Genomic DNA, 14,353 nt, shown 5'->3' on the forward strand with positions numbered 1-14,353 from the left:
CTTTGAGTCAAAATGCACAATTCTCCCTCTTTCTCTCTGTAGAATCGACACACTCTCTCTCTAGAGAGCAAATTCAGATTTTGAGTTCTAAAAAATGAGGGACTTAAGTGTATAAGGGCCTATTTATAGGCTAACTTAATCACATTGATTAAGTTTACGTAATGGCACTCTAATTAACCATTCTGAATCTAATTATTTTGATACGAACCAATTTCTAATTAAATTTCACCGTAGGCTATAAAAATTACGCTAATCACAATGGCGTAATCAATTTCGATTTTTGTGGCCGATAATGCATTCAATTTAAATTCTAAAGCAGATAATCAAACAAATTTTCCTACGGTGAACAGATAGAAATTCAAAACCACATATATTCATATAAATGGCACTCAAAATCACATCAAACATATAATCACAATCATAATTAAGATTAATTAGCATAACACGGACCAGGGTTATCACACGTTTCTCTTATTGGCTTGGAGTACTAGGTGAGCCGTTTCTCACTTTAGCATATCACATACGCGTGATTGTTGCCATTTTTATTCAACTATTCTCCCAGCCACTCCTTCCACGAGGGGAATAGAGTTGCTGACAAACTAGCAAATTTGGGAGTAGCCCAGGATGATCATGTGGTAATATTAGAAGATCCACCTGATGAAGTGAGATCTTTAGTCATTGATGACATGACTGGAGTAAATATTGTGAGGGACTGAATTTCTTGTTTTGTAAGGATACTTTATCTTCTGTTTGCTCTTAATTCAGTTGAAAAAAAAAAGGGCAAATTACATATACACCCCTCGAGGTTTGGTTAAATTACAGATACCCCCCTGAGGTTTCGGAAATTACATCCCGCCCCCTGAGGTTTGTATTTTCATAACAATTTACCCCCTGAAGTTTATATTTCATAACAAATTACCCCCTAATTTCTTATGCAAATATAGCATTCAGGGGGGAATTCGTAATTTCTCAAACCTCAGGGGGGTATTTGTAATTTAGCCAAACCTCGAGGGGTGTATATGTAATTTGCCCATAAAAAAAATAAAATAAAAAAATAAAAAGATTTTGCCTTTGATTTTTTTTTTTAAAAAACAAGTACAATCATTCAATTATTAGGAATAATTTTATCATTTCCTTTTCCATATTATTCAAATACATTTTATAATATAATAATGAAATAAAAAATTTAACTCATCCTATCAAATACAAAAATTAAAATAGCCTACTAAATGATCTAAATAACAAAAAAGTTTAAAAAATAATCACTTTCCCAAACACTCCCTTAATGGAAAAAAAAAAAAAATTAAATGTAACGGTGATACCATATCATTGATATCACCATTCAATAATTTTTTTTTCCATTTAACCTACCATGCATGTGATAAGGTGATTATTTATTAAAATTGGGGTTCAATTGTTATATATAAATTTATTATTAATTTGTGATATTACATAGCAACACTTATTAAAGTGAAATTTTACATCCCTTTTAACGTGTGTGTATAGAAGATCTCACCTCTATATAAAATAGAAGATCTCAAAAAAACAAAAAAATAGAAGACCTCACCTCTATATAAACATGTCATAACATGTTTTTGTTACAAACTCACATATATTGCCTACTAGCAGCTGGTCCTTGCACATATACACCACCACACCTAAATATTTTCCAAGCAAAAATGGTAACTGTTGAGGAGGTCCGGCAAGCACAGGAGGCCCAAGGTCCGGCAACGATTATGGCGATTGGAATGGCAACTCCTCCCAACTGTATCGATCATAGCACATTTTCAGATTATTACTTTTGTATTACTAATAATGAGCATTGTTGGAAATGGTAGAAAAATTCTGGGTAAAATCAGAATTTTTTCTCAAGTTTGGTCTATTTTTTAGGTGGGCCCCGAGTGTCGATTTATTCAGGTCAAAGTGGTAACGCGTTCTATACCGCGTTGTGATTCACGTGGTATATTTGGTTGCTCAAAACCATTACCGAGTGAATGGGAAATTGTAGCCAAAGTGTGCTCCATGGAAATGGAGTTTTGATGGAAATTCCTTAAGGTTGTAAATTGGCTTGTCCCACATTGATTTGGTAGGAAGTTTTGAAAGGGTTTATAAGGCATGGGTTAGATACTTGGGGTGTGCCCCAAGGGGTATCCAAGTGTTTTAGAGGGAGAAATTATGGGCAAAATGGGCTAGACCCATTGGACCAAAAAATCACCACACGCGCGCCGCCGTCCGAGCTGGGTTGGGCTTCTAATTTTTTTGGGCCAAAAACATTTGAATTTAATTTTATTTTTTGGTAAAATAAAATCCAGAATTCAAATTAAACTGATTTGGATTTTCTGTACATCCAAACAGGGCCCTTCCCGTTTTCAAACAGAATTAAACTGGTTTGGATTTATTACTCATCCAAACAGAGCCCTTCCCGTTTTTATCTGTTTAAATTATTAACCCAACAGATTCAAATCTGTTTAAATTTGAAACTAACAGGTTTCATACCTGTTCAATTCAAAACCAAGAGCCACCTTTACATCTATAAATAGACTAGCCTCCCATTTGGATTTCACTCGAATTTTCGTACTCCATCCTCTGCTTTAAATCTCTGCATTTTGCTGCATTTTATTTCTGAAAGAAAGAGTGTAAACACTTTGTGTGTTCGACGAACGATTAAATTGTAGTGCTGATTTTATTCGTTGATAAGATCATTTTATCCTGAGAGATAGACGTCCAAATTCTGAAAGCACCGTGGAGAGGACGAATCTGTCTTAAGGACACAGTGTTAAATACTGGACTTGATTAGAAAAGTTATTCAGATAAATTAACCAAGTAAGTTGTTTAATTTTATTCTGTTTTTTATTTGTTTATTTAATCAGATTTTATTTTTTGTTTTTGTATCAAAATAAAATCTGTGGTTTTATTTATTTATTTTTATTTCGAGTTTGATTTTTGTAATCAAACAAATTCTTTCCTTTTCTTTATTTCTTTTATTTATATTCTTATTATTGTTTTGTACCTAACAAAATTTAATTTATTTAAATATAATAAAGATTGTCTAAGCATAAGACCGAACTCAAAGAAAAATTTAAGCGCATATGTAAGTCATATGCATACTGTAAGGTTACTGAATAATTTTTTGAGTTCTGCCCAACTGAATATTGGTATATTCATGCACGTGTCCAACCACCTGGTTGTGTCCATGCAAAGTGACAATTTTGAGAAAATATTGTTTGTATATTTTCAGTATATGCTATACTCCAGCATTCTTTTATAAAAGAAAAAACTCTACATTTAGCCGTTTGAGATTTTTTGAGTTAATTATCTAAAAGTTTTATTTATAAATTTTAGCTTAGATTTTATCTAAGATTTTTTGAATTAATAAATCTTATTTAGTAAAAATGAAAATATTATTAATTTTTTCTAATTTTTAAATCTAAGAACATTATCAATTTTACATAATAATGTTCAAAATAATTGTTTCACTAACTGATAAAAAAAAAACAAAGCATGAAATTAAATATTTTTGCCCTTCTACTTATTGGTTTGATTCAACTATCCAATAAAACCGAGAACATTATCAGTTTTTTCAAGTTTTAAAACTAGGAATATTATTAGTTTTTTCATTTTTAAATTTTTTTTCCAATTTTGCATTAGTTTTTTAAAAAAATTCAAATAAAAAACAATTTTTTTTTAAAAATTTTTTCAATTTGAAAGTTGATGTTTTAAAGTTCTAAAAATCAAAATATTAAATGTCAAATCATAAATGATGAGTGATGAATGCCAATATCGACTATTAAAAATTTAATTGGACTTGAAGGTCTAAAAAATCTTAATTAAGATTTATTGGAGTATAAATTTATAAATTAAAATTTGTGTATAAATACTTTTTTTTTATCACATAAAATTTAGATCATTTCCATTATATAGTTGTAATAAAAGAGAAATTGATTGTGAAATGTGTAAAAAATACACACAAAAAAAATGATACGGAATAATGAATTAATATGTCTCAATGTAATGATATGACTGAAATGTTTTTGCCTTTATTTTTTGTTTTTAATTTTTATAATCGATAAGAGAAAAAAAAGTGAAGAAAAAATGCATTGTGCATCGTTGAGATTAAAAAGCTTCCATCACACCATGTAAGAATGCGCCTGCAGCCCTTGGTCAGAATCCTCTTACCTTTCCTCTTAATGCCTACATGAAATTTGACTTTTTTAGCAATGAAATTAGTCAATAATCCGAAAATTAAATATATAAAAAAAGGTATATAAATTTATTTTTTAGATTTACTTTATAAATTCAGTGATATATCAAGAAAATATATAATTAGTTAATAATTAGATAATATTTAATTATCAACTAATCATCTTCTTAACACATTATTGAATTTATGAAATAAGTCTAATTTATGAGTCTAAATAGTAATTCTCTAAATACATATATCCCTGGAACAAAAAAAAGAAGAAGCTTTTATTGATGTAAAAGAAGAGTACATAAGAGAACACAAATAATACAACAAAATAAAAGCCAACGAGCATCCTCACAAAATTGGACAAAATACCTAACAAAAGCATCCACACATGGCTAAAGAACGGAAAAGAATGAGGCCAAGTTAAAGTCCGGCTAGGCTTGCAGTAAGGATGATACACTACAACAGAGGAAAAGTAAAGTGACTGAGCTTGAAGACATTGGAAGAAAACTTTTTCATTCATTAGAAGGTGATTACAAGAGGTGGGGCGTATAGCCCGGTTACATTTCATAAAACAAAGGAAAAACAAGCAAAGAACAAGAAAAAAGGCTTCATGTTCGAGCAAACAAGTCGTCAAGGTCAGTGCCTAGGTCACCTCGGACTTCGCCACTGGACAGGCCGATTCTGGCATTAGTTTCCTGGGTTAGATCGGTCACAGGCACTCCGTCAACCGTGCTTGGCATGGTTTGACTGAGCAAATCCACACGAGCGGGCAGTGAAGACTAGCGACTGAAGTTAGTGTTGGCAGGTGGAGCATTAACTGGGTCAGGGGTCTCCTCTTCCTCCTCCCCATCTTAAAGGAACTTCTACTGGACTGCGTTTGCATAGTCCGTCATATAACTCGATATGAAGTGAGGGGAAAGGTTCAAAAAAAACTTGGAGTTATGCCCCTAACCGAGCCTATCAGCCGCAGCCTTCCAGCCGCATTTGAAGAAAATATCTTTGGCTGCTTCACACTGCTAGACATAGGTTTATTCTCCCTCCTTGTAACCCCGATCCTCAGTGTCCTCCATCTTCTTCTTACACTCCTGGATCTCGGCATTCTTTTTCTTTTCTAGTACTCAGAGTAGGGCTACTTTGAGTTCGGTTGACCGTGCTACCAGCCTAAGTAAAAATGTTGCAATAATCTCACTTGGTTGGCAGTGAGTAGGGTGTTATCAGGATAGATAATATAGATTCCACCTGGCACAATCCTAGTAGGACTCTAACTCTCCTTAGCAGAGTCCTCCTAGAATTGTGTCAGGTGGAATCTATAAAATCTCATAATAGGACCTACATACAGGTTACACAAATCTTTACTCCCTAATACACAGTGCTTTTGTGTCTCTTGTCTACTTTGCTGACTTAGGCATCGGAGAGGTTTCCGGCACATCCCCGCCGGCTAGCTCACATTTGTGTTTTCAAGTAGTAAAGTGACAATGTTTGGAGGAGTGCAAACTTGATCAACATGATTATACGAGAAAATTATTTCGTACTCGTACAATTGGTGCCGTCTGTGGGAAAACATACAGAGAACAAACATTTTGATTGAGTTTTCCTTCAACCAATGTCAATGGCGCATAACGAGGACTTGCCACATTCTGCTATTGATGAGTAGACCTTGGAAGGGAGTGGGAGGTGCGAAGGTTTGCCTTTTGTTCCGCCTATGGTAGAATTGGATCCCCAGCGACAGAACCCATGGAGAGACGCAAGAGACAGATGGGGCACAAGTCCGCGACGCTCTCAAAGCCTTGATAGACAGAGGCGACAGATGGATCGTCAGGTTCTGGAAGATCGCATAAGGGAGCAAGACAAAGTAATAAGGAGAATGGCGATTGACATGGAGACCATGAAGCGCCAGATAAAAGGCAAAGGGGTGGCAGAAGAGGAGACGCGCAAAGGCAGGACACACTCTCGCCACTTAGAAGATAGCGACAGGCAAGTCACACCATCACAGATTAAAAGTAGAAGCCTCAGGACAGGCGACATACAATCAAGGACTTCCAGGACTCGTTTCTCTAGGTCTGAGAGAATGAGGACTGAAACATCTTGTACAGAGGGAAACAGTTATCGACCCTCACATTCACACCAAACGACATCTAGACACACAGAGTTGCCTAGGTCGGTAGACTTGCAGACAGTACTAGAAGAAAGGGCTCGAAGGAGAGGGCTCGAAGGAGAGAGGACACTCAGGCTCGCAACCCCTGAAGGGTCTCTGCTCTATAACGGTTGGCTCCTATGACACATGGGAGTGTCGAGGTTGAAATGCCAATACCACGCCTTGCCTACGAACCAGCAGACAAATCGTTAGCAAGGTTGTAGAGCTTGCCGTTCGTTCCGACAATTGAGAACGCACCAATACCCTTAGGTTTCCACCAACCTAAATTCACAACTCATGAGGGGAAGTCGCACCTTTACATGCACTTGAGCCACTTGAGCCAGGTTATGGCCGTGTATTGACGAAACGAGGCACTAATATGTATCATGTTTCCTTCTAACCTAGGCGACCTGGGTTTGGCATGGTTTGAGAGGTTTTCAGAAGGCAGCATAGCTTCATGGGCGCAACTTATGGAGGCATTTGTGACCAGGTTTAGTACAAACACCAAGACACCAGTGGAGATTGACCAACTGCTCTCCGTAGACATGGGCGAGAAGGAAACATTGAAGCCTTACAACAACCGGTATTGGGAGACTTTTAATCAGATTGGAGATTGCCCCACAAACCTAGCTATTGCACAGTACAAACGAGGTTTGCCGGCAGGCAATAAATTGAGGGATTCAATGACAATGACGCCACCCCTCACAATAGAGGCCCTAATGGAAAAAGAGTGCATCAGCACATCCAAGTAGAAGAAGATGAAGCTCGCACAAAAGCAAAATCTGGCACAATAACGATGTTAGACAAAAAACTTGTGGCAAAGGTCAATACGGTCGGCCAGGAAGAACGACCGAACAAAAATGATAGGAGCAGACGAGCCAACAGTAGGGACTCCCGACAAGGAAGTTGAGAGTCTGCACAACCATCACTACAGTGTTCAATAAACCTATCTACCAGATTCTTAGCGAGATATGCGACAAACCCATCGTTCGGCGGCCAGCCAAGTTGGGAGAAGCACATAAGGGCTACGATGATAGGTACCGTTGCACCTTCCATGATAAAAAGGGACACCGAACTGAAAACTGTACGCCATTAAGGCAACATCTAGAGGAGTTAGTAGTCGCAGGCCACCTGGACCAATACATCCCCCAGGGTAACAACAGACCAGATAGGACGCCAGCCAATGGTTCGCCCCAAGGCATAATCAATGTGATACATGGAATCATCGAGCCTGAATGAGTATATGAACTAAGAGGAATGATCAAGAAGGTTGAACACATGAGGGAGGTACTGAGTGCACAACCTCCCGTCAAAAAGGAAAGAATGGAGGCGACAAACGTCATCACTTTCTCTGATAAAGACTTAGCAATGCTACAAAGCCCTCATAACGATACACTAGCGGTGACTCTACGTATCAAGAATTTCGGCATCAAGCGGATCTTGATTGACCAAGGGAGCTCATGCGAGATAATGTACTATGAGACCTTCAAGCAACTTAAGTTGGAGGACAAAGATTTAGCACCCGCGACATCCTCTTTGGTCAGCTTCAACTCAATGCCAAAATGGCCAATAGGCAAGATAATTCTGCCAGTCAAAGCAGGAACAATGACAAAGCATGTGGAATTTTGGGTATTAAAAGTCTCATCCACTTACAACATAATCTTGGGAAGAGCATGGTTGCACGCTATGCGAGCAGTAGCATCAACCTATCACCAGGTGTTACGATTCCCTAATGAAGACGGAATGATTGAAGAAGTCTTAGGAGACCAAATCATGTCCAAGCAATGCTTCGTGACGGTAAACGGCAATCAAGCTGCCAAAGGGTTCGTACAAATGGTGGATAAGCCAGAAAGCAATGACCTGTTTACAGACGTCAATAAAACAGCCGAACAGAAAGTAATAGAAAACTTGGTAGAGGTAAGGATAGATAAGAAAAATCCAGAGAGGTTCTTTTTGCTCGGCTCGACTCCGTCCAGCACCGAGAGAATAGAGATTATGGAGTTTTTGACCTTTAACATCGAAGTGTTTGCCTAGACCCCGTATGACATGCCTGGCATTGACCCCAACTTCATCTGTCATCAGCTCAATGTCCACCTAACCGCCAGACCAATGATAGAGCAAACTCGTTGATCGGCACTTCACCATACAGAGATAGTGGCAGAAGAAGTGGGAAACCTGCTAGAAGCAGCAATTAGAGAAGTACACTATCTCAAGTGGATTTCCAACATGGTAGTGGTACCAAAAAAGAACGGTAAATGGCGCGTTTGCGTAGACTACAAAACAGTTAATAAAGCATGCCCAAAAGACAGCTTTCCTCTACCATAAATAGACTAACTGGTTGACCTAACTGTAGGTCATAATCTACTTAGCTTTCTTGATACGTATTGTGATTACCATCAGATCGCTATGTATGAACCGGACAAAGATGTCATATTGTTTACAACACCCAGGGGATTATATTGCTACATGGTCATGCCCTTTGGCCTAAAAAATGCAGGGGCAACGTTCCAATAGATGATCACCAAAATGTTTGAACCACTGTTACGCCAAACAATGGAAGCTTACATAGATAACATAGTGGTCAAAAGTAAGAATGAAGGGGACCATCTCAAGGACCTAGTTGAGATGTTTTAAATTTTGAAAACCCACAGACTACAACTGAACGCATCCAAGTGCGCATTTGGTGTGGGTCAAGAAAGTTTTTTGGTTTTTTAGTGACTAACCGGGGTATAGAAGTTGATCCGTCTCAGATTAAAGCCATTCAAGACCTAGAGAGGCCCAATACAGTCAAAGAAGTACAGTATCTCACAGGCCTGGCTGCAACACTAAACCGATTCATAAGTCAGTCGTCAGACAAATGTTGGCCGTTCTTCCAAGCGCCAAAGGCCAAATTTGAATGGGATGACGAGTGCGACCATGCTCCAAAGAGCTTGAAAGAATACATGACCTCTCCACCGTTGTCGGTAACCCCAATACTAGGAGAAGAACTTTTCTATACTTAGCAATTTCCTAGAATGCAATTAGCGCAGTGTTGGTATGGGCTGAGGGAATACAACACCTACCCATCTTTTATGTTAGCAAGACATTGCTGGGTGCCAAAACAAGGTATCTACCATTGGAGAAGTTGGCCTTAGCTTTGATGATGGCTTCCAGAAAATTTTCGCACTACTTCCACGCCCACACTGTGATTATTTTAGTAGCCTTCTCCTCAAAAGCCTTGTTTGAAAGGGCGGATTTTTCTAGACGAATTTTGAAGTGGGCAGTGGAGTTAGGGCAGTTTGACATTAAGTTTCAGCCAAGAACCACAATCAAAGCGCAAGCTTTAGCAGACTTTTTAGCCGAATTTGCCCCAGGAAGTCATTAGGTTTGCCCGATCAACTTAACCAGGGAAAGGGGGGAAGGTGCCGCAGGGATAGCGCAGCCCCCACAGAAGGTCACTCAATTGCATAACAAACCATTCAGCCTTACAGAAAGGGAAGGATGAGCAACTTGCAGTACGACAAGCAAAGACTCAACTGGAAGTTTAGTCCTAAGACAACCAGATAGTGAGGACCAAATCATAATGACGGCCAACAATTTATAAGAAGACAACATCGGTATTGACGCCCCAAATCCTAAGGCATCATCAGATCCCTCCACTTGCTGGAAGTTGTTTGTAAGAGAGATGTGGAAGCTCATCGTAGGTGGAGCGTCCAACAGACACGGTGCAAAACTTGGCATAGTTCTCATCTCACCAGATGGCTTGACCATTGAATAGACAATCAATCTTGGCTTTCCAGCATCCAACAACGAGGCGGAGTTTGAAGCATTATTAGCAGGTTTGAAGTCAACACTTCGCATGAAGGCCACCAAACTAATGGTATACAGTGACTCCCAACTTGTAGTCAACCAAATTTCAGGCGACTACGAGGCAAAGGATGATAGAATGGCCAAGTACTAAGGGTTGGTCAGAAAGGAGATCATGAAATTTGAAGTGGTTAGGATAGAGTAAATCGGTCGAGAGAAAAATAGTAAAGCAGATGAGCTGGCCGGTTTTGCGTTAATGGCAGATACGTCTATCCCACACTCATTGTTAATAGACTTCCTGCCAAGACCAAGTATTGAAGAGCCAGAAACAGCCGAAGCATGCTGCGCTAATCTACATCCTTCCTGGATAGACCCTATCATAGTATTTTTAAAAGACGGCATTTTACCTAAAGAAAAGAAGGAAGCCAACAAGATTTGCACTAAATCACAGCGGTTTTGGCTTTTCCCATCCCTGGCGTTGTACAAGAAATCCTTCACAGGACCATACTTGATGTGTGTCCATCCTAGCAAGGTTGAGGCATTTGTTTGAAATTCACGATGGCGTGTGTGGGAGTCATCATGGAGGGCAATTCCTAGCCTACTAAGCTATTTCACAAGGGTATTGATGGTCGTACATGCAAGCAGACGCAGAGAAGTATGTCAAGAAGTGTGAGAAATGTTAGAAGTTTCCACATCAAATACATTAACCGACCAGAGAGCTCCTACCTTTGACCAGCCCTTAGCCTTTTGCAATGTGGAGCCTGGATATAGTGGGACCACTCCCAACAGCACCAGGCAAAAGGAAGTTCTTTCTCGCGGCAACTGACTACTTCACAAAGTGGGTGGAGGTAAAAGCACTCGCATCCATAAAAGAAAAAGATGTCAAGGAGTTTGTCTGGCAAAACATCATAACCCGGTTTGGAATCCCCAAGGCTTTGATATCTGACAACGGCACTCAGTTTGATGGAAAAAAATTTAGGAGTTTTTGCGGAGAATACAAGATAAAATTTTATAACTCTACGCCGGCATACCCCTAAGGCAATGGCCAGGCTGAAGCTTCCAACAGAGTAGTCTTAGACAGTCTAAAAAAGAGGCTAGAAAAAGCAAAAGGCAAATGGGTTGAGGAGCTTCCCCATGTCTTATGGGCCTACCAAACTACACCTCGACGGTCAACTGGTGAAACACTTTTTACTTTGGCCTATAGCATGGAGGCAGTAATCCCTCTAGAAATTGGCCTCCCCACTATTAGAAGCGAAAATTTTGATCCAAACTTGAATGGAGAGGCCCTAGCCCTAGAATTAGACTTGGCAGAAGAGAGAAGAGAAAGGGTACTAGTGCACATTGCCTCATATCAACAAGAGTTGTCTAGAAAATATAATAAAATGGTGCACCAAAGGCAATTCAAGATTGGAGATTGAGTACTGCGCAAAGTAATGGGCAACACTTTGGTGCTTGGAGATGGCAAATTAGAACCTAATTGGAAAGGACCGTACAAAGTGATTGGTTTGGCTGGAAAAAGGGGCATATCACCTAGAAGATGTGGACGACAGAGCTATTCCACGGCCATGGAACATGACCAATCTCAAAGTATTTTATTTTTAGCTCTTTCTTAAACACTTGTAATTTTTCTTTTTCAATAAAACAAGTAGATATTTTTTCGGTAAAAATTATTTCCTCTGTTTGTAAAAATTGTTCATACTCATTGCCCGACTGGGGGGCAATCAAAAAGGTTGGCAGGTTTGACCAACACTTTTTTCATTCTTCAGCCAAGATAAGGATCTAGGCTTAAGAAGATTGGCAGGTTTGACTAACACTTTTTTAATTCTTTGGCCGAGATAAGGATCTAGGCTCGAGAAGGTTGGTAAGTTTGACCAACACTTTTCATTCTTCAGCCGAGATAAGGATCTAGGCTCAAGAAAGTTGGCAGGTTTGACCAACACTTTTTCTTTTCTTTAGCCGAGATAAGGGTTTTGGCTAAAGAAGGTTAGTAGGTTTGACCAACAATTTTTCTTCCTTTAGCCGAGATAAGGATCTCGATTCAGGAAGGTTAGTAGGTTTGATCAACACTTTTGCACTCTTTAGCTGAGATAAGAATTTTGGCAAAAGAAGATTGGCAGGTTTGACCAACACTTTTTTCTTCTTTTAGCAATAAGGATCTAAGCTTAGGAAGGTAAGCAGGTTTGACCAACACTTTTGCACTCTTTAACCGAAAAAAAGATTTAGGCTAAAGAAGGTTGGCAGATTCGACCAACACAGCTTTTTGCACTCTTTAATCAAGATAAGGATTTTGGCTAAAGAAGGTTGGCAGGTATGACCAACTTTTCCTTTCCTTAACCGAGGCAATAATCTTGGTTAAAAACGTTTACAATTTTTCCCATGTTGTTCTTTAGTTGAGATAAGTATCTCAGCCAAGAAAAGGTGGGTAGGATAAGGTAAGGCCGAGCTAACTAGTCCGGCTAGGCTTGTAGTAAGGATGATACACTACAACAGAGGAAAAGTGCAGTGACCGAGCTTAAAGACTTTGGAAAGAAACTTTTTTCATCCATTAGAAGGTGATTACAAGAGGTGGGGCATATAGCCCAGTTACATTTCACAAAACAAAGGAAAACAAGCAAAGAACAAGAAAAAAGGCTTCCTCGTCAAGCAAACAGGTCATCAAGGTCAGTGTCTAGGTCACCCCGGACTTCACCACTAGGCAGGCCGGTTCCGGCATCAACTTCTTGGGTTAGATCGGTCACAGGCACTCCGACAACCGTGCTCGGTACTATTTCGCTGAGTAGATCCACCCGAGCGGGCAATGAAGACTAGCGACCGAGGTTAGTGTTGGCAGGAGGAGCATTAACTGGGTTAGGGGTCTCCTCTTCATCTTCCCCCTCTTGAAGGAACTTCTTTTGGACTGTGTTTGCATAGTCCGTCATATAGCTCGATATGAAGTGAGGGGGAGGGTTCAGGAAAATTTCAGGGTCATGCCCTTGACTAAGCTTATCAGTCGCAGCCTTCCAGCCGCATTTGAAGAAAATATCTTTGGCTGCTTCACACTGCTAGATGTAGGTTTCTTCTCCTTTCTTGTAATCCTAGTCCTCAGCGTCCTTCGCCTTCTTCCATTCCTGGATCTCGGCGTTCTTTTTCTTTTCCAGTTTGGCAAGCTCAAGCAAATAGCGATCTTTTTCCTCGGCCAAGGCTTTTTGCTAGTTAGCCTCGGTCATGTTGACTAGCTCAGCTAGTCGTTCATTTTTAGCAACCACCTTGGCTAGTTTCCTCTTTGCCTCTTTCAGCTCAGCCGCCATGGCATTTAAATCAGCCACGGCTGACCGCACTGTCTTTCGCAGTTCAAGCATACGTTTGTGTGCTACATGATTTTTTGTAGGGCCTGCGGTTTAAATGAAGAGATGTTAGGATGCAAACCGAGCAAATAACTGGACTTAACATAGCAAATAGAGGACTTAATAGCACCATGGACTTCGAAGCCGACCGAATGGCCTTTAGTTTGGTCAAGTGGTCATGGTGCTCCATGTCAACTAGCAGGTAGAGGTTTTTTGAAAGGTTGAACGCGAGCATGTGGTCCTTCTCAGCAACCACTAAATCCTTGGTGGACACAGCGCAGTTCTTGTAGGACATTGCTGGTGCCCATTCAGAAGGGCTTGCTCGGCCAGAACAGGTATGCTCTAGGTTTGGCAGCACAAGATCAGGAAGCACGGTCTCTTCCTCATTCACCAAATGTTGCGATTCAGTCGATGAAGTGCGCGCGTGCTTATTCTGCCAATACGTGGTTGCCCTGGTGGTTAGAAGGGCGACCACTGTCTCGCGCGGTTGACTGGAGGGAGCTTGTTCGGTTTGGACTTCAGCGGAGGATTGTTCGGTGATAAGAGCTCGCACGACCCTCCTTTTGGCCATCTCTTGCTCTTCTGTGAGGGGAATGAGGTTGATCTGAGGCAAGTTGGGATCTGGTTCGGGCGAAGACTCAAGTAGGAAGTCTGTGTGTAGCTCGACTTTTTCGCGCCCCATTTCGGAAGTCGAAATAAGCCCTACAGTATCGGACTCCCTCAGTTTTGAACCTGATTCCACAAGTGCAATATAAAATAGATAAACACCAAAGAGTCCCAATCCGGCAAATCTTTTAGAAAATCGATTTTGAATCAAATTGTCAAAAATAGACTGTTTTTCCAGATACAGAGTCGCCAGCTAAATATTTTGGGAAATCTAGGAAACTCGTGACACGTGCCAAAGGCCACGTGTCCGTCATC

At 40.0% G+C, this 14,353-nt stretch overlaps 1 pseudogene; it reads left to right on the forward strand.

Annotated features, from left to right (window-relative positions):
- Nucleotides 1-1,679: 1,679 nt before the first annotated feature.
- Nucleotides 1,680-14,353, forward strand: part of LOC114263731 (chalcone synthase 2-like) — a 35,387-nt pseudogene continuing 22,713 nt past the window's right edge.

This window comes from Camellia sinensis, chromosome 4 (genome assembly GCF_055761805.1).
Source record: "Camellia sinensis isolate YWXY chromosome 4, ASM5576180v1, whole genome shotgun sequence".
Taxonomy (NCBI): Eukaryota; Viridiplantae; Streptophyta; class Magnoliopsida; order Ericales; family Theaceae; genus Camellia; species Camellia sinensis.